This window comes from Mustela lutreola, chromosome 8 (genome assembly GCF_030435805.1).
Source record: "Mustela lutreola isolate mMusLut2 chromosome 8, mMusLut2.pri, whole genome shotgun sequence".
NCBI lineage: Eukaryota > Metazoa > Chordata > Mammalia > Carnivora > Mustelidae > Mustela > Mustela lutreola.
In genome coordinates this window covers 21,648,564-21,670,797 of record NC_081297.1, presented here as the reverse complement: position 1 = coordinate 21,670,797, position 22,234 = coordinate 21,648,564, and the positions used below count along the sequence as shown (strand labels likewise).

The following is a 22,234-nucleotide window of genomic DNA, read 5'->3' as shown; positions in this document are numbered from 1 at the left end:
GAGCCTGTTTTCCCCCAGCTTTCTCTCTGCCTACTTGTGATCTCTGTCTGTCAGATAAATAAATAAAAATTAAAAAAAATTTCTGCTATTTCCCTTCCATTTTTCCTCTCACTCCTGGTGCTGCTCTTGTGATCAGTTCCCAGTTATGAGCTGATTCCCTTTTTCCATATGATGTGCTCATTCTTTTACACTTGTTAACTCAGTCTTGAGAATAAATTTGTGAGGTAGGTATTTTGTCCTAATTTTTCAGGCCTCAAAATTGAGACTCAGGTCACATAAATGGTAAATGGTATAATCAGCATTAACAGCCAGTTCTAACTCCAAAATCTATCCTCCAAGCCACTGCATTCAACTTCTGCTATTAGAATTTACAACATTCTCATATCCAGGAAGCTGTGATATTACTATCAGAGTTTTCAAGTGGCACTGATCCACATATATTAGAGAGGGGAAGTGATTACTTAGCGTTCAACAACTATTATAGTTTTGTTTTCTAACTTAGCTTGTCAACAGCTTGTGACAGTAATTATATTTATCTAAATCATTCTGCTTCACATCTAACATAATTCAAAAATTTCAAAATCATATTTAATAGCTGCATTTTAATTTTAGTGAGAAATAACTGAATTAGAAACAATGTAATTTGGGGCGCCTGGGTGGCTCAGTGGGTTAAAGCCTCTGCCTTCGGCTCAGGTCATGATCCCAGGTTCCTGGGATTGAGCCCCACATCAGGCTCTCTGTTCAGCAGGGAGCCTGCTTCCCCTGTCTCTCTCTGCTTGCCCCTCTGCCTACTTGTGATCTCAGTCTGTCAAATAAATAAATAAACTCTTAAAAAAAAAAAAAGAAAGAAAGAAACAATGTAATTTGATTTTTATAAGAGCAAAGCTAACTAGATAAAACTTAGTTATATTAATTTTTGTTCAAACACGAAATCTTTAAAACTGTTGCAAACATCTATTCTTTGGGAATCTTCTCTCTTGGGCTTTTAGTATGAGCAGACTTGGTTAGTAACAGTTTTTCCCTCTGAAAACAGGGATCAAGGAGCCATCCAGCGCCCCATGACCAGTGCTTCTTAATCATGTGCTTCTGTGTGTCACACATCTCTTTGGCAGTCTGATGAATGTCTCAGTTCTCATCATACTGTATCAAATGTATGAAGCAAAATGCTAGAATTTTAGAGAAAACACTACCGATTATTAAAATATTTTAAAATCCCAAATTTTGACTTAGTGAATATATGTTAAATGATAAGAGCTGAAGGAAGATGGAATTAACTGTTATAGGTTTAAAGGACTGATAATCACAAATGATATTTTTAACATATCCCCAATACTGTAATGTGATATTAAAATATTTAGTATTATTATTGGTGAGAGAGTCACAGGTATATTAACAACATGATTTGTTGCTTGCTTTCATGACTCAAGAATACACCAAATTTTAGTTTAAGTTAGTGAAAATAAAGGTGTTTTTCTCCCATTAGTGTTATGGTCTCTTGAAAACCACTATTTTATATGTAAGAAGTCTTGAATTTTTCTTAATTGTGTAAGGGGATCTATCTTATGTGCTCAGCATTTACATTTATTTATTAAGAAAGAAAGATCAGTGTGCCTTCAGTCCCTAATAGTTGAGGCGCAAAGACACGGAAGGTAACATTCTCTCTGAACCAAGTTCAGAACAGGCTAATCGTACATGACATGTAGGTGATGCCACAGCAAGGGGCTGGTTTAGCAGGCTTAGTAGCAGGCTCTCAGCTGGTCAGTGATTTACAGATTGGCTGCTAGTGGATGAATATATTGAGATTCGTCACCCAAATTATGGGGTGTCTTTTCCCATGTCGTAAGTGGTCATAGCTAGCGATTTTTCCATGTAATGTAAGATAGGGGAGAAGGCAGGGAAGAAAAACAATATTGTAATTTTCCTCGTTTGAGAGGTAAGTAGCTAGTCGTTTTACAGGTTTACCATTCATTTGTCCCCAGAGAAGTCGTAGGTGCAGCTGTGTTCAGAACTGGTCTCTTAGAAGAATTCCATGTGCTAGTTCATTTCCCTTGTTTGTTTCCTGTGATGTTTTCATTTTAACTGTTTGAAATAAATTCATCATGAGAAGACAGTCCTTTGTTCTCTCACTACATTTCTTTTTTTTTTTTTAAGGACACTGCCTGAAAAATCATAATGGTCTTCAGCACATGGTAGTAAATTTCTGGAATTCACAAGTTCTCATCAGTTAATTTTTAATGCCTGCACTGTTAATTTTCCACACAGTTTGTGACACAGGCTCCTACCAAAATAAGTTAGAATTGCTTATCTGTCGGCTGATTATTCTAACTGAAATCACATCTCTGACTCAGAGGCTGCTACAAGATTGGCAATCTGTGTTTGCTAATTATAGATCATAGAGTCCAAGTAGAGAAAACCCCTGTGATTCACCCTTGTATGCATTTTCCAAATAAACAAAATTCTAATAACGTTAGCAATCTTCCCTCTGTAAGAAATGAATATATCACATATTCCTGTTTGTAATCTCTGGTGAATTGCGGTTAAAAGAAATCTTTAAGATTTCTTTAACAGTGAAGAAATATTTAGGCTTAAATTCACATTTTCCAGATTAGTGCCTGTCTTCACATCTTCTACAGAGGTCAGAAATATTTTCTATTCATGTGTAAGTTGTTTCACATAGTTGCAGAAGGGCTTCTGCAAAATCTGCTGATTCCACTTCTGTGGATAGCATTATGTGACACAAAAAAAATCTGGGCACTTTAAGATATACTATGCACTAATTTATACTGTCTGTTGCTAACTAACGATCTCTTTTATTTATTTTATTGAGGACTACAACTTTTCCTTTGCAAATACTGGGTTCTGGCTCAATCCCCACTCTGTCCACCCCTCGCTTCCAGTTCACGCATTCAGACAGATCTTTACTGAGCATCTATTAAATACACTCCCAGCTGTCATGGAGCTTCTGAGTTTAGAGTGGAATTAACTGTTTGCAAAAAGCAGCAGTATGCCATTCAGTCTTTCTATCACAAACAGCCAGAGCTCTCCATTAGTCCCTGGGTGTTCTTCAATATTTAATTGTCCTCTTTCTGAAATTATCCTCTTTCTGAGAAGGTGACTTGGGACTTCCTGTGCTGTGTTCTTGGAATTGGAACTTCTTCGAGGTTGTGTCCTCTTTGGGTAGCATCATGTCTCCATACCACTGGGTCTTTTTTGTGGTCCTGTTACCCTGCAGGATGACTCTGTGTTTGAAGTTCTATTTTCCAATGACTGGGGAGCCTTAACCACACCAAGACTGCATCTGCCTTGTTTACTGTCCTATTTCTAGCTGTAGCAGTGTGCTTAGCCAGTAGTAGGTACTTTGATTGAATGAGTGAAAGTACAAGCAATGAATAATTAAATGGCAATTACGTATGAAACATATTTAATATTCTAGGAATGGAATTCAAAGCTATTAACATGTTTATGAACTGAAAGTGTTTAGAGGATATAAGAAAAAAATTGAACTGGATTTTGACAGTTAAGAAGGATTTAGATAAATAGAGGAAAGGAGGCAGGGCATTTCAAATGAGAGAATGCATAAATGTAGGAAAGCAGAAGATGTGTCCCACAGACCTTGAGTTTACCAATTATCAGCAACGAAAGATAGAATATTAATGGAAATAATAAAGTAAGCATTGATTTAACTCTTCAGTTTATATCTGATACTGTGAAGTTACTGTTATTTAACACAATGTTGCTTTTATTTTTATAATTTTCAATTGTTGCTGATCCTTACCTTTTGTCCTTTTTGGAGGAAATACTGTATTTTATGAATGTCATTTTTTTAAAGTTAATTGATATACAAGATAATATTAGTTTAGGTACATATCATAGTGATTTGATATTTTTACACGTTACATTATCATCTGTCACTGTGCCGAAGTTACTGCAATATTATTAACTGTAGTCCCTGAACAGTACATTACCTCCTCATGACTTATTTCTTTTATATCTGGAAGTTTATACCTATTATTCCACTTTACCAAATTTATTTGTTTATTTATTTGTTACCCCCTTACTCCTACCCCCTCCAGTTTGTTTCTTGTACTTGTGACTCTGTTTTGTTTGTTTTGTTTTTTAGATTTTATCTATAAATGAAATAATACAGTCTTTGTTTTCTTTTTCTATCTGACTTATTTCACTTAGCGTAATAGTCTCTGAGTCCATCCATGTTGTTGCGAATGGCAAGATGTCCTTCATTTTTACGGTTGAGTAGTATTCCATTGTATGTACCTAGCACATCTTTATGCATTTTTCTATTGTGGGGCATTTAGGTTGCTGCCAGAGCTTGGCTATTGTAAATAATGCTTCAGTAATCATAGGGTGCATATATCTTCAAATTGGTGTGTTTATTTTCTTTGGATAAATAAAGAGAAGTGAAATTGCTGGACTATAGGTAGTCTATTTTTAATTTTTTGGAGAACTTTTATAATTTCCATGGTGGCTGCACCAATTTAGATTCCCACCAACAATGCTTTGGAGTTCTTTTTTCTCCACAGACTCCCCAATATTTGTTATTTTTTGTCTTCTTGATAATAGCCAGTATGACTGGTATGATTTGCATATTTCCCCTATGTTTAGTGATGTTGAGCATCTTTCCACATGCCTATTAGACATCTATATTTCTTCTTTGGAACCATGTCTGTCAAACTTCTGTATCCATTTTTAAATCAGATTGCTTTTTTTTTAGTATTAAGTTGTATAAATTCTTTATGTATTTTGGATGTTAAACCCTTATTGAATGTATGACTGTACAAAAGATTTTTACTTTGATATAATTTTAATTGTTTATTTTAGCCTTTTGTTGCCCTTACCTTAGGAAACTGATCAAAAACAAAACAAAACAAAACAAAACAAAAAACTGTTGCTAAGACCCGTAATAAAAGTTTACTGTCGAGGAGGAGTCAAGATGGCGGAGAAGTAGCAAGCTGAGACTGCTTCAGCTAGCTGGAGATCAGCTAGATAGCTTATCTAAAGATTGCAAACACCTGAAAATCCATCGGCAGATCGAAGAGAAGAAGAACAGCAATTCTGGAAACAGAAAAACAACCACTTTCTGAAAGGTAGGACCGGCGGAGAAGTGAATCCAAAGCGACGGGAAAATAGACCCCGGGGGAAGGGGCCGGCTCCCGGCAAGCGGCGGAGCAACCGTGCACAAAATCAGGACTTTTAAAAGTCTATTCCGCTGAGAGACATCGCTCCAGAGGCTAAACCGGGGCGAAGCCCACGCGGGGTCAGCGTGGCCTCAGGTCCCGCAGGGTCACAGAAGGATCGGGGGTGTCTGAGTGTCGCAGAGCTTGCGGGTATTGGAACGGGAAAGCAGGCTACAGAGACAGAGCCGACAGTGAGCTCGCAGCTCGGTGTTACCTTGAACCGGTCGCAGGCTCGGTGAGCTCGGAGCGCGGCCGGAGGTCAGGCAGACGGGAGTAACTGGGCGCGGTTCTCTGAGCGCGCACTGAGGAGTGCGGCCCTGGGCTCTCGGCTCCTCCAGGCCGGAGACCAGGAGGCCGCCATTTGTATTCCCGTCCTCTGGAACTCTACGGAAAGCGCTCAGGGAACAAAAGCTCCTGAAAGCAAACCCGAGCGGATTACTCACCCCGGCCCCGGGTAAGGGCGGTGTAATTCCGCCTGGGGCAAAGACACTTGAGAATCACTACAACAGGCCCCTCCCCCAGAAGATCAACAAGAAATCCAGCCAAGACCAAGTTCACCTACCAAGGAGTGCGGTTTCAATACCAAGGAGAGCAGCAGAATTCCAGAGGAGGAGAAAGCCAAGCACGGAACTCATGGCTTTTTTCCTGTGATTTTTTTTTAGTCTTGCAGTTAATTTAATTTTTTCTTTTTCTTTTTTTTTTTTTTTTTTTCTCACCTTCGGGTAAAATTTTTTTTTAACTGTTACCTTTTTCTTTTTTAACGATTTTATACTAGTTTATCTAATATATATATTTTTTCTTTTTTACATTTTTCTTAGGTGTATTCTTTTTTAAAAAATTCTTTTCTTTTTTTTTCTTTTCTTTTTTTTTTTTTTTTATTTCTTCCTTTTTCAACCTCTTTTTATCCCCTTTCTCCCCACTCACGATTTTGGATCTCTTCTAATTTGGTTAAAGCATATTTTCCTGGGGTTGTTGCCACCCTTTTAGTATTTTACTTGCCCCTTCATTTACTCTTATCTGGACAAAATGACAAGACGTAAAAATTCAACACAAAAAAAAGAACAAGAGGCAGTACCGAAGGCTAGGGACCTAATCAATACAGACATCGGTAATATGTCAGATCTAGAGTTCAGAATGACAATTCTCAAGGTTCTAGCCGGGCTCGAAAAAGGCAAGGAAGATATTAGAGAAACCCTCTCGAGAGATATAAAAGCCCTTTCTGGAGAAATAAAAGAACTAAAATCTAACCAAGGTGAAATCAAAAAAGCTATTAATGAGGTGCAATCAAAAATGGAGGCTCTAACTGCTAGGATAAATGAGGCAGAAGAAAGAATTAGTGATATAGAAGACCAAATGACAGAGAATAAAGAAGCTGAGCAAAAGAGGGACAAACAGCTACTGGACCACGAGGGGAGAATTCGAGAGATAAATGACACCATAAGACGAAACAACATTAGAATAATTGGGATTCCAGAAGTAGAAGAAAGTGAGAGGGGAGCAGAAGGTATACTGGAGAGAATTATTGGGGAGAATTTCCCCAATATGGCAAAGGGAACGAGCATCAAAATTCAGGAGGTTCAGAGAACGCCCCTCAAAATCAATAAGAATAGGCCCACACCCCGTCACCTAATAGTAAAATTTACAAGTCTCAGTGACAAAGAGAAAATCCTGAAAGCAGCCCGGGAAAAGAAGCCTGTAACATACAATGGTAAAAATATTAGATTGGCAGCTGACTTATCCACAGAGACCTGGCAGGCCAGAAAGAGCTGGCATGATATTTTCAGAGCACTAAACGAGAAAAACATGCAGCCAAGAATACTATATCCAGCTAGGCTATCATTGAAAATAGAAGGAGAGATTAAAAGCTTCCAGGACAAACAACAACTGAAAGAATTTGCAAATACCAAACCAGCTCTACAGGAAATATTGAAAGGGGTCCTCTAAGCAAAGAGAGAGCCTACAAGTGGTAGATCAGAAAGGAACAGAGACCATATACAGTAACAGTCACCTTACAGGCAATACAATGGCACTAAATTCATATCTCTCAATAGTTACCCTGAATGTGAATGGGCTAAATGCCCCTGTCAAAAGACACAGGGTATCAGAATGGATAAAAAAACAAAACCCATCTATATGTTGCCTCCAAGAAACACATTTTAAGCCCGAAGACACCTCCAGATTTAAAGTGAGGGGGTGGAAAAGAATTTACCATGCTAATGGACATCAGAAGAAAGCAGGAGTGGCAATCCTTATATCAGATCAATTAGATTTTAAGCCAAAGACTATAATAAGAGATGAGGAAGGACACTATATCATACTCAAAGGGTCTGTCCAACAAGAAGATTTAACAATTTTAAATATCTATGCCCCCAATGTGGGAGCAGCCAACTATATAAACCAATTAATAACAAAATCAAAGAAACACATCAACAATAATACAATAATAGTAGGGGACTTTAACACTCCCCTCACTGAAATGGACAGGTCATCCAAGCAAAAGATCAGCAAGGAAATAAAGGCCTTAAACGACACACTGGACCAGATGGACATCACAGATATATTCAGAACATTTCATCCCAAAGCAACAGAATACACATTCTTCTCTAGTGCACATGGAACATTCTCCAGAATAGATCACATCCTCGGTCCTAAATCAGGACTCAACCGGTATCAAAAGATTGGGATCATTCCCTGCATATTTTAAGACCACAATGCTCTAAAGCTAGAAATCAACCACAAAAGGAAGTTTGGAAAGAACCCAAATACATGGAGACTAAACAGTATCCTTCTAAAGAATGAATGGGTCAACCGGGAAATTAAAGAAGAATTGAAAAAAATCATGGAAACAAATGATAATGAAAATACAACGGTTCAAAATCTGTGGGACACAACAAAGGCAGTCCTGAGAGGAAAATATATAGCGGTACAAGCCTTTCTCAAGAAACAAGAAAGGTCTCAGGTACACAACCTAACCCTACACCTAAAGGAGCTGGAGAAAGAACAAGAAAGAAACCCTAAGCCCAGCAGGAGAAGAGAAATCATAAAGATCAGAGCAGAAATCAATGAAATAGAAACCAAAAAAACAATAGAACAAATCAACGAAACTAGGAGCTGGTTCTTTGAAAGAATTAATAAAATTGATAAACCCCTGGCCCGACTTATCAAAAAGAAAAGAGAAAGGACCCAAATAAATAAAATCATGAATGAAAGAGGAGAGATCACAACTAACACCAAAGAAATACAAACTATTATAAGAACATACTATGAGCAACTCTACGGCAATAAATTTGACAATCTGGAAGAAATGGATGCATTCCTAGAAACATATAAACTACCACAACTGAGCCAGGAAGAAATAGAAAGCCTGAACAGACCCATAACCAGTAAGGAGATTGAAACAGTCATTAAAAATCTCCAAACAAACAAAAGCCCAGGGCCAGACGGCTTCCCGGGGGAATTCTACCAAACATTTAAAGTAGAACTAATTCCTATTCTCCTGAAACTGTTCCAAAAAATAGAAATGGAAGGAAAACTTCCAAACTCATTTTATGAGGCCAGCATCACCTTGATCCCCAAACCAGACAAGGATCCCACCAAAAAAGAGAGCTATAGACCGATATCCTTGATGAACACAGATGCGAAAATACTCAACAAAATACTAGCCAATAGGATTCAACAGTACATTAAAAAGATTATTCACCACGACCAAGTGGGATTTATTCCAGGGCTGCAAGGTTGGTTCAACATCCGCAAATCAGTCAATGTGATACAACACATCAATAAAAGAAAGAACAAGAACCATATGATACTCTCAATAGATGCTGAAAAAGCATTTGACAAAGTACAGCATCCCTTCCTGATCAAAACTCTTCAAAGTGTAGGGATAGAGGGCACATACCTCAATATCATCAAAGCCATCTATGAAAAACCCACCGCAAATATCATTCTCAATGGAGAAAAACTGAAAGCTTTTCCGCTAAGGTCAGGAACACGGCAGGGATGTCCATTATCACCACTGCTATTCAACATCGTACTAGAGGTCCTAGCCTCAGCAATCAGACAACAAAAGGAAATTAAAGGCATCCAAATCGGCAAAGAAGAAGTCAAATTATCACTCTTCGCAGATGATATGATACTATATGTGGAAAACCCAAAAGACTCCACTCCAAAACTGCTAGAACTTATACAGGAATTCAGTAAAGTGTCAGGATATAAAATCAATGCACAGAAATCAGTTGCATTTCTCTACACCAACAGCAAGACAGAAGAAAGAGATATTAAGGAGTCAATCCCATTTACAATTGCATCCAAAATCATATTATACCTAGGAATAAACCTAACCAAAGAGACACAGAATCTATACTCAGAAAACTATAAAGTACTCATGAAAGAAATTGAGGAAGACACAAAGAAATGGAAAAATGTTCCATGCTCCTGGATTGGAAGAATAAATATTGTGAAAATGTCTATGCTACCTAAAGCAATCTACACATTTAATGCAATTCCTATCAAAGTACCATCCATCTTTTTCAAAGAAATGGAACAAATAATGCTAAAATTTATATGGAACCAGAAAAGACCTCAAATAGCCAAAGGGATATTGAAAAAGAAAGCCAACGTTGGTGGCATCACAATTCCGGACTTCAAGCTCTATTACAAAGCTGTCATCATCAAGACAGCATGGTACTGGCACAAAAACAGACACATAGATCAATGGAACAGAATAGAGAGCCCAGAAATAGACCCTCAAATCTATGGTCAACTAATCTTTGACAAAGCAGGAAAGAATGTCCAATGGAAAAAAGACAGCCTTTTCAATAAATGGTGCTGGGAAAATTGGACAGCCACATGCAGAAAAATGAAATTGGACCATTCCCTCACACCACACACAAAAATAGACTCAAAATGGATGAAGGACCTCAATGTACGAAAGGAATCCATCAAAATCCTTGAGGAGAACACGGGCAGCAACCTCTTCGACCTCTGCCGCAGCAACATCTTCCTAGGAACAACGCCAAAGGCAAGGGAAGCAAGGGCAAAAATGAACTACTGGGATTTCATCAAGATCAAAAGCTTTTGCACAGCAAAGGAAACAGTTAACAAAATCAAAAGACAACTGACAGAATGGGAGAAGATATTTGCAAACGACATATCAGATAAAGGACTAGTGTCCAGAATCTATAAAGAACTTAGCAAACTCAACACCCAAAGAACAAATAATCCAATCAAGAAATGGGCAGAGGACATGAACAGACATTTCTGCAAAGAAGACATCCAGATGGCGAACAGACACATGAAAAAGTGCTCCATATCACTCGGCATCAGGGAAATACAAATCAAAACCACAATGAGATATCACCTCACACCAGTCAGAATGGCTAAAATCAACAAGTCAGGAAATGACAGATGCTGGCGAGGATGCGGAGAAAGGGGAACCCTCCTACACTGTTGGTGGGAATGCAAGCTGGTGCAGCCACTCTGGAAAACAGCATGGAGGTTCCTCAAAATGTTGAAAATAGAACTGCCCTATGACCCAGCAATTGCACTATTGGGTATTTACCCTAAAGATACAAATGTAGTGATCCAAAGGGGCACATGCACCCGAATGTTTATAGCAGCAATGTCCACAATAGCCAAACTATGGAAAGAACCTAGATGTCCATCAACAGATGAATGGATCAAGAAGATGTGGTATATATACACAATGGAATACTATGCAGCCATCAAAAGAAATGAAATCTTGCCATTTGCAACAACATGGATGGAACTAGAGCGTATCATGCTTAGCGAAATAAGTCAAGCAGAGAAAGACAACTATCATATGATCTCCCTGATATGAGTAAGTGGTGATACAACATGGAGGCTTAAGTGGGTAGAAGAAGAATAAATGAAACAAGATGGGATTGGGAGGGAGACAAACCATAAGTGACTCTTAATCTCACAAAACAAACTGAGGGTTGCCGGGGGGAGGGGGTTTGGGAGAAGGGGGTGGGATTATGGACATTGGGGAGGGCATGTGATTTGGTGAGTGCTGTGAAGTGTGTAAACCTAGTGATTCACAGACCTGTACCCCTGGGGATAAAAATATATGTTTATAAAAAATAAAAAATTAAAAAAAAAAAAAGGAAAAAAAAAAGTTTACTGTCTATGTTTTCTTCTAGGGGTTTTATGGTTTCAGGTCTTACATTCAAATCTTTAGTCCATTTTGAATTTATTTTTGCATATGGTGTAAGGTAATGGTTAAATTTCATTCCCCTACATGTAGCTGTCCTGTTTCCCCAAAATCATTTATTGAAGAGAATTTCTTTTCTTCATTGTTTATTCTTGCCTCCTTTGTCATAGGTTGATTGACCATATATGTGTATATTTGTTTCTGGGTCTCTATTTCATTGATCCATGTGTCTGTTTTTGTACCAGTACAATGCCGTTTTGATTACTGTACTTTGTAATATAGCTTGACGTTAGGGACCATTATACCTCCATCTTTGTTCTTTCTCAAGATTACTTTGGCTATTTTGAGTCTTTCATGGCTTCATATAAATTTTAAGGATTCTTTGTTCTACTTATGTGAGGAATGTCATTGGTTTATTGATGGGAATTGTATTGAATCTGTAGATTGCTTTGAGTAGTATGGACTTTTTTATAGTATTCTTCCAGTCTGTGAGCACAGTATATCTTTCCATTTATTTGTGTTGTCTTCAGTTTCTTCCATCAGTGTTTTATAGTTTTCAAAATACAAGTCTTCAACTCCTTAGTTAAATTTAATCCTAGGCTTTTTATTTATTTTGATGCAGTTGTAAATGAGATTGCTTCATTAATATCTTTTCCTCACAGTTATTAGTGTATGGAAGCACAATAAACTTCTCTGTAAGTTAATTTTGTATTACAACTTTGCAGAATTCATTTGTTAATTCTAATAGTTTTGTTGTTAGAGTCTTTAGGGTTTTCTACGTATAGTGTAATACCATCTGCAAATTGTGACAGTTTTACTTCTTCCTTTCCAATCTGGCTGTTATTTAAATTTTTTTTATTATCTAATTGCTTTGACTAGAACTTCTAATACTATATTGAATAAAAGTGACAAGGTTGGGCATCCTTATCTTGTTTCTGAACTTCAAGGAAAAACTTTCAGTTTTTCACCATTGAGTGTGATGTTGGCTGTGGGTTTGACATGTATATCCTTTATTATGTTGTTCCCTCCATACACACTTTGTTGAGAGTTTTTATCATAAATGAAAATTGAATTTTGTGATATGCTTTTTCTACATCTGTTGAAAAAATCATATGATTTTTATTCTTCATTTTGTTGTTGTGGTGTATCATGTTGATTCATGAGCATAGAACCATTCTTCCATCCCTGAGATAAATCCCATTTTATCATAATGTATGCTCCTTTTAATATTTTGCTGAATTAGGTTTGCTAATATTTTGTTGAGGGGGTTTGCATTATGTTCATCAGAGACACCAGCATGTGATTTTCTTTTTGTGTGGTGTCTTTGGATTTGCTGTCAGTGTAGTACTGCCTTGCAAAATGAATTTGGAAGCATTCCTTCCTCCTCAGTTTTCTGGAATAATTTGAAAATTATAGGTACCAACTCTTCTTTAAATGATTGGTAGAACCATCTGTGAAGCTGTCCAGTTCTGGACTTTTGTTTGGGGGAGGTTTTTTTGTTTTTTGTTTTTTTTTTTTTTTTAAATTCTAATTGGCCTAATAACATTGCCGGTATCTTCATTATTCAGTCTTCGAAGATTGTGCATTTCTAGGAATTTATCCATTTTTTCTATGTTTTCTAATTTGTTTGTATATAATTGTGGCAGTCTCTTATACTTCTTTGTCACTTGTAACTTACCCCCTTTCATTCCTGATTTTATTTGGGCCCTCTTTCCTTTTTGATGATTATGGCTAGTTTATAGGTTTCATTTATCTTTTCAAAGAAGCAACTCTTGGTTTTGTTGATCAAAAGAATTATGTGTGGGGGTTTTGTTTGTTTTTGTTTTTGTTGATGTTTTGTTTTTTAGTTTCTAGTTCATTTATTTTTCCTGTGATCTTCATTATCCCCTTCCTTCTGCTAACTTTGGTCTTCCTCTGGTTTTTTGTTTTGATTGTTTGTTTGTTTTTTGTTCCCTTAAAGTTTGATTGTTGACTTGGGATTTTTCTTCTGTGAGGTAGACCTGAATTGCTAATGAGTTTCTCTTCTATAACAGTTCTTTCTGCATCCCATAGATTTTGGAAAGTTCTATTCCCATTTTCATGTTTCTCAAGGTGTTTTTGATTTCTTGTTTGATTTCTTTGTTGATTCTTTTGTGTTTTTGCCTTTTCATTTTCTTCTTTATGTGAACTCTCCTGGAGAATGGTTCCTGTGCATTTGAGAAGAATGTATATTACTTCTTTTGGATGCAGTGTTGTCTATATATCTACTGAGTCAGTCTGTCTATTGTGTCATTTAAAGCCAGTGCTTCCTTACAGATTTTCTGTCTGGGTGATCTGTTAATGTAAATAGGGTATTAACGCTGTCTCCTATTATTACATTATTGTCAATTTCTCCCTTTATGTCTATTAATATTTGCTTTATAGAGTCAGTGCCCCTATGCTGGGTACATAAATATTTATGAATTCTATGTTCTCTTCTTTGACTTCTTTATTATAATATAATGTTCTTCTTGACATTTTGTGACAGTCTTTGTTTTAAAGTCTCTTTTGTCTCTCTGAGCACTGCTATTCCAGCACTCTTTTCATTTCCATTCACACAGAATATCTTTTTCCATCCCTTCACTTTTAATTTGTGTGTGTTTTAGATCTGAAGTGAGTCTCTTACAGACAGCATATAGATGGGTCTTGTTTTTTGTTTGTTTGTTTGTTTGTTTTTATATCCATTCACCTAATGTTTTTTGTTTGGAACATCTAGTCCATTTACATTTAAAGTAATGATTCATTATGTTTGTACTTATTGCCATTTTGGGTTTTTTGTTTTTGTTTTTGTTTTCTTTTGTTTAGTTTAGTTTTTGTAGTTCTTCTCTGTTCCTGCCTTCTTCTCGGAGTCTTTTCCTTTATGGTTTGATGGCTTTCTTTAGTGTTATGTTTGGGTTTTTTTCCTCTGTATTTTTTTATGTATCTTGTGTGCTTGGTTTGTAGATACCATGAAGTACATATATATGAACCTATATCTAGAGTGTCTGTTTAATTTGATAGTTACTTAAGTTCAAACACATTCTAAAAGTATTACCTTTTTACTCCCATTCATGTTTTATGTTCTTGATGTAATATTTTACATCTTTTTTTATATCCTTTCAGTACTTTATTAACTTTACCTATTTATTATAGTTGATTTAACTATTTTTGTGTTTTCATCTCAAAACTTTTTTTAGCTTTTTAAGTGACTGATCCACTCTCATTACTATGTATTTGCCTTTATCAGTGAACATATTTATTTATTTATTTATTTATTTATTTTTAAAGATTTTATTTATTCACTTGACAGACAGAGATCACAAGTAGGTAGAGAGGCAGGCAGAGAGATAGAGAGAGGGGAGGAAGCAGGCCCCCAGCTGAGCAGAGAACCTGATGTGGGGCTCGATCCCAGGACCCTGAGATCATGACCTGAGCCGAAGGTAGAGGCTTTAACCCACTGAGCCACCCAGGCGCCCTTCAGTGAACATTTTTAAATATAGTTTCTTATTTCTAGTTATGGCCTTTACTTTTCCACTTAAGACCCATTAGCATTTCTTTTTTTTTTTTTTTTAAGATTTTATTTATTTGTCAGAGAGAGGGAAAGAGAGCAAGCACAGGCAGACAGAATGGCAGGCAGAGGCAGAGGGAGAAGCAAACTCCCTGCCGAGCAAGGAGCCGGATGTGGGACTCAATCCCAAGACGCTGGGATGATGACCCGAGCTGAAGGCAACTGCCCAACCAACTGAGCCACCCAGGCGTCCCCCCATTAGCATTTCTTGTAAGGCCTGATTAATGGTGATGAGCTCCTTTAGTTTTGTTTATCTGGGAAACTTTATTTATTCTTGAGTTTTGAATGATAACCTGCCTCGGTACAAAATTTCTGGTTGTCTTTCATTTCAGTACTTCAAGTATATCCTATCACTCTCATTAAATTAAAAATACATAAAAAGTAAAGTTTATGCTGAAAAATCAGCTAATAGTCTTATGGGGTTTTCCATGCATGTGACTGTTTTTTTGTTTTGTTTTGTTTTGTTTTTTTGTTCCTTTGAGATTCTCTCTTTAATTTTTGCCATTCTATTTATACTATGTGTAGATCTCTTTGGGTTCATTTTCTTTGGGATGCTTTGTGCTTCCTAGACCTGGATGTCTTTTTCCTTCCACAGGTTAGAGAAGTTTTCAGCCGTTATTTCTTCAAATAAGTTTTCTGCCACTTTCTCTCTCTCTCTCTCTCTCTCTTACTGTTTCTCTCTCTCTTCTCCTTCTGGGAATCCTGTGATGTGCATGCTAGAATGCTTATTGTTGTCTCAGAGCTCCCTTAAACTATCGTTATTTTTGAAATTATTTTTTCTGTTTGCTCTTCTGATTAGGTGATGTCCACTACCCCATCTTCCAGATCACTGATCCTTTTTTTATTTCCATCATTTAAATTGCTGTTGGTTCCCTCTAGTATATTTCCATTTTAGTTATTGGATTTTTCAGCTTTGATGGGTTCTTTTGTAAATGTTCTAACTCTTTGTTCAAATTCTTACTGTGTTCCTCTATTCTTCTCCCAAATTTGGTGAGCAGTTTTATGACCATTACTTTGAACTCTTTGTCAAGAACATTAATTATTTCTTTTCCATTATGTCTTTTTTTTTCTGGGTCTTATCTTGTTCTTTTATTTGGGACTTAGTTTTCTGTCTCCTCATTTTGTTTGGCTTTCTATTTTTGTTTCTACAAATTAGGTGAAATAGCTACCTCTTCCAGACTTGAAGGAGGGGGCTCAGGTAGGAGCATCCCCTGTATGAAATCTGTATCCCTAGTGGCTTTGACAGGCGAGCTGTGTTGACCCCTGGAACTGGACCAAGTGTAGGCTCTGGGGTTCCTGGGTATGATGTGCCAGGACCACTTTAGGAGGATGGCTAGAGCTGCCCAAGTCACACTGTGCTGGGTCTGCCTTGGCATGCCAGCTGGAGCTGATACAGATGTGGTCTGGCAGGAGAGTCCCATGGTGTGCTGTACTGGGGCCACTTTTGTGAGATAGTTAGAGATGGTGTGAGTACTATCCCAGGGTATCCTTGGTCACTTCAGATGAGAATCACATTGGTCAGGGGGCTGGTTTGTATGCAGGCAGGGGTGGAGGGTTTTAGAGCACATGGTCCCGGGGTCAACTATAGCTTTACCTTAACTTTATAGCCACATTTATTGAGTAACTTGTAATTAGTTACAGTAAATAAATTGTAATACATCAAATTATAATTGGAAATTAGTTAACTGTGCAAATACTGGTGATAGTGTAATCAAATTTAAAAATAATTCAAACTGCTTTTTGAAAAGCAAAAGGAAAACACTTGAAAATTAAATTCTTAATGAATTTAACTTTAAAATTTTGCTTGATATGGGAAAACCAGTATCAAGTGAGTTGTTATATATTCATTCAGGCATTGTTGACATTTTATTTTCAGTAACTGACATGATGGTTTGTGTAACTTATGTAGAATTAAATTAAAAATACATATAAATTTTATTTAGTTCTCATAGCCCAAATTATGCACAAAATCTCTTAAGATCAAATATAAACAATATTGATAACGACAGCTAATGGCAGCTAAAGATACACAGTAGCCACCATTCAAGGTGACATTAATATTGAGCTATCAATTAAGAGTTTTTCTATTCAGTGCTGTTCATTTACCAACATTTTGTAGCACTCATCTTGCATATACTTTATGTAATTTTTTAAGAACTCCATGTCACTGCTGCTCATGTGATTAAGAAACTATAGGATTAATTAAATACTGAAGAATAAGATTTTTCTCAGTAACATTGAGTTTGGAAGGCCACAAACCATTGTGATATCTGAAATTTTACTTCCCAAGAACCAGGTTTTGACCCCATTAAAAGTGTCTGTTATATATTTTTACTTGCCTCTCTGCAAGTCCCAGCTATAATTTCTGCACATCCTCCTCCTCTTGTGAGGACCTCATTTCTCATCTTTTCTCGTGACAAGCTTTCTAACTTAACACCATTGCTACATTTAGTTTTTCCCTTAAACTATTTCTCATCAAGCAAATATAAACACATGTTATCATGTACATTTATCTTTTTTGCTCGTATCCATGGGTTATTATTCATAATTTAAAAAAATTGATGTCTTTTTCTACATTCTTCTAGTACTTGTCACTTTTTACCACTATCTTGAAGGTAGGATACAACTACAATTTATTTTGTGTCCCCCATAATGAATGATTCATTTTAGGCACATAGAATACCTGTTAGCGAAAAGATAAATGCACCCTATGTTTATTGCAGCATTATTTACAATAGCCAAGATATGGAAACAACCCCCATCCCCATCAATAGATGAATGGATAAAGATGTGGGGTGTGTGTGTATGTGTGTGTGTTGTGTAGATATATAGATATATGTGTATATAGCCACAAAAAAGAAATGAGATTTTCCCATTTGCTACAAAATGGATGGACTGAGAATGTATTATACTTAGTGAATAGGTCAGAAAAAGACAAAAACTATATGTCTTCACTTATATATCGAATCTAAAAAGACAAAACAAACTAAAGAAGAAAACCCAAACTTTTTAATACAGAGAATAAATTTGTGGTTGCCAAAGGGGAGGTGGGCAGGGGAATAAGTGAAATAGATGAAGAGGATTAAGAAGCACAGGTTTCCAGTTATAAATAAGTCATGGAGATGAAAAGTACAGCATAGGGAATATAGTCAATAACATTATAATAACATTTTATGGTGACAGGTGGTAACTGCACTTACCATGGTGAGCTCTGTGTAAGGTATAGAGTTATTGAATCAGTATGTTTTAAACCTGAAGCTAATATGTGGTATGTCATTAGCCTTTAAGTAAGATAAGGGAGAAGGGAAAGACCTTGCTCTGTATTTCTGGAAGATTCAGTGATGGGCCAATTGTCACAGATATCACCTCAGCATCCAGGCTCTGTGCCCATGCCGACCTTTTCCCAAACAGGTTTTAGATACTCTAAAATTTGTTTAACCCATCCTTATGTGTTTTATAGTAACCTTTAACATAATTGTTAACTTTGTGTTATTGCCTACCCAAATTCCTATCTCCCTGTCTTCATTTTTAAAATATCAGTTCTAGGATAGCATTTTGTTGTTTTGATTAGGACCATTGCCATAGAGAAGACTTACATTATTCTCTAGCCACTGAAGTCTAATGTATATTTGGAGTGTGATTATAGTACTACTTTGGAGAGATCTGCACAGATATATGATAGACATAGGATGATGGAAATAAGTTTTGCATCTTATAGGGTTAGTCCTTGTATAACCTGTCCCCAGGTAATTATCAGTAGCTCTTCTTTCACTTTCAAAAGTATCCCAGTTTGGATGATAAAGCATAGGATTACCCTAAGTATATTATTATGTAGTAAATCAGTGAAATGTTTAAATAAAAAAAAAATACTTGTTAGGAAAATAAAAAGATGATCAGTATCTCAGGAAGCTTAAATATAAACAAGGGAAGCAATATATTAATACATAATAATAAGAATTTGCAAAGTAGAAGATTTGGGGTAAATGTTGAGTAGGATCTGAAGATAGAATTACCTGTGCAATCTAGACAGATTGTTCATACTGTATAAAACCACTACTTTTTGGCCCTAAATTAAAACCCTTGATCGTGTTGTGATTGATATCATTCTCTTAAGAATTGAAAAAAAAAAATAGAAAAAAAATAGATGTTTAAAGTGGATTTGGCTGAAATACTGTTCTTTTTATCAACTAGACCATCTCCTTATGGATTTACTTTATGGACCAAGTGTAGGCTCTCGGGCTCCTGGGTATGCTGTGCCAGGACCACTTTAGTAGGATGGCTACATATCAATTGTATGGCCTACATATCAAATTTCCATGAAATTACTCATTGAAGACTTTGCTGTTGGTTCAAATACTAGTAGATTTTATTTGTTTATTTATGTAAAGATTTTATTTATTTATTTGACAGCCAGAGATCACAAGTAGGCAGAGAGGCAGGCAGAGAGATAGGAGGAAGAAGGTTCCCTGCTGACCTGCTGAGCAGAGAGCCGGGTACAGGGCTCCATTCCAGGACTCTGAGATCATGACCTGAACCGAAGGCAGAGGCTTAACCCATTGAGCCACCCAGGTGTCCCTAGATTTTATTTTTTGCTAACTGTGTGCTCTTTATTATTTTCTGTAGATGGTCAGTGTGCGTTGCCTTGTCCTCTTTTATGCTAACCCATTAGTGGCAAGAAAGTGTACTTAGTTCTTCAGTTTTATGAGCTGAAGGATCATTATTCTGAGTGCTAGCATGGAAGTAACATAGACACTCGAGGTTAAAAAGAAGGATAAAATAATATTTTTTGTCAATTCATGGATTTCTTTTCATTAGCATTCAGGAGCCCTAAGGATTTTAGGGGTCATATTTTTAATGAGTGATCTTGACTCTTTTTAACTTCACTGAGGGTCATTCAGCAAATAAAATCTCACCAAAGTTAGAGGTGCCGATGGTTCCTGAATGACAGAATGGTGAGAAAATTCTTTAAGTTACAGGAGGAGTACTTAATTCATGGGGGGGAAGGGGGAGGGGAGAGGTGGGTTCATTGAAATTACTTTTGAGAAAAGCTCTAAATTATAAGGTGGAATGTTGAAGTTAATAAATGTCTTAACTTCATTGGAACCAGACCTAATTTTTCTCTGTAGTCAAAAGGACATGTACATACACAAACACATAAATTGAAAAACAGAAAATAAAATTTCAGATAGTGTTAAACAAACTAAGCCTTTGCAAGGCAATTTTGTTCCTTTTGAGGGTTTTTTTTTTTTTTTTTTTGAGAAATGTTTAAAGAGAAGGTACATAAAGAATGAAATAGTCATAATTACAGGAAGTTTTTTTCTTTTTCATTTTCTTTCTGAGTTTGAGCACCAAATATGATAGGCCCATAGAAATGAACTTTTTGGCAATGTGCTTTGTTTAACTTAGATGTGGGGAGATTGTGAATAATTGTATCTCTACAGATATGTAATTAATAGTGAGTTCAGAGTACATTTATGCTTTTTTATTACTATTCTACCCATGCAGCAGTAAACATCATTTAGGAAAAACTCATATTTTAAATAGATATTTAAGTACTTGAAAAATGTTTTATACTTTGTAAAACAATTAAAGACATAATATTGACCTGGAGCTCCAGATAATTCTATTGTTGCTAAGATGCAGTATTTTTTATTTCATATGAAAAGTTTCTTATTTATCTCATATTCTTGAAAATCTCTCTTTTTTTTTCTCCAAACTCTCTAATCCCAAATACATGGACTTTTTTGGTCTGTCTTAAACCTATTAAATTTCTAAGAAAATTTTATGAATTGAAACATAGGCAGAGACAAATAAATTGCAGAATATTATTCTGACTGACAGATTCTGTAGAGTCACTTTGTTTTCCTAGTTCTCTGGGGAAATGGTAGCTCCATATCATATTTTATCTTGCACACACAAAATGGAAATTACTTATATTTTCTTTTAAGTTAGCACTTAGAAAAGTTCTGTTGAATATGTTAACTTCAGTGTGAATTGCTAAGATCAGAGTCATTAACACAAGGCACAGTACTCAGTCTTTTTTGCCTTCTCATGTATGATCACCACTCTGAATATATATGAAATTTTATGCACAGAGAAAAGAAAGCAAACTTACCAATTTTCTCTTTATAATTTACTGTGAATATATTCATGTAAATAAAGGGCCTATATGTGTATTCATGAAGACAATTAGCATTTTATTCAATAAGTTTTACCTAATGACAACAAAAATTCACTGCTTTTGAATGGCAAAATTTGTGAAAATGCGATTTGAAATGAAGCATTTGCGATTTTTTGTATATAATCACCTCAGTCTAATTTTCTCTGTATTTGTGAATTTGGTAAGATACTTGGAATGACATCCTTGTCCTTTTTGATGAGGGAAGTGGTTACTACTAGTAACGTGCAGGCAGCTCTATGACTAATTAGTTTTATGGAAAGTTATGTTGGACAAGAAGGGCTACCCCTTTCAACGGTCACTATTTTCTAATATTTTTGGTCTTGTTTTTATGTCTACTACTGAGTTGTTTATCAGGAAGCTGTTTCTCAGCCTTGTACCCTTCTACTTGCAACTCTTAACAATATTTTTGGTCATTGATTGTTCTGTTCTGGTTGCTGGCTAGGACTCAGACTCCTGGCTTGATCCTCCCCTGCCGGCACCTCAGCACCTCGCTGTTTTCAACAAAGGAAGAGAACTATGTTCCCCTTTGATCTCACCCACTAATTCACAATAAAACCACTAACAAGTCTTAGGTGTATGCCTTAGATTTTACAGGCCTGAATCTAATTTGAAGTTTAGAACATTGGAGGGGAAACAAAATTAGTTCCCAGGCTTATATTTTGCTTCACTTTTGACATTTCTTGGAGTCAGTTAAGGAATCTCATGGTCCATCTTTCAATGCATAGATGGATTCCAGACTCAAATAACACCGTCCCCTAAATATAGCAATTGATCTTGACTTTGGATGCACTTTCCCCCTTTTTGCCAAAGCAATCAAAAAATGCCAGGACCTATATCAGCTCATTTCCCAAAATGTGAGATATTTAGCTGACAGAACATCACAGTGGACTTCTTGATATGACAAAAGATCACTGGACAAGTAGCCAGAGAGAGAAACTTAGATTTGAATCCTAACTCTGCCACTTGTTAGTCAGGACCTATGACCATGAGCTGGTATAGCATCTATGAGCTACCATCTGTCTATATAAAATGGTAGTTACAACAGGAATTTCATAGCTTTAGGATCATCAGATGCTATAAGTGAGAGTGTGCTGCACATCCTCTAATGCACTTAGCAAATTTTA

General features: G+C 36.3%; 1 protein-coding gene across 3 annotated transcripts in view; it reads left to right on the top strand.

The window, feature by feature from the left end:
• MALRD1 (MAM and LDL receptor class A domain containing 1) overlaps positions 1 to 22,234 on the top strand; it is an 808,982-nt gene that overhangs the window by 443,694 nt on the left and 343,054 nt on the right. The window lies entirely within an intron of this gene.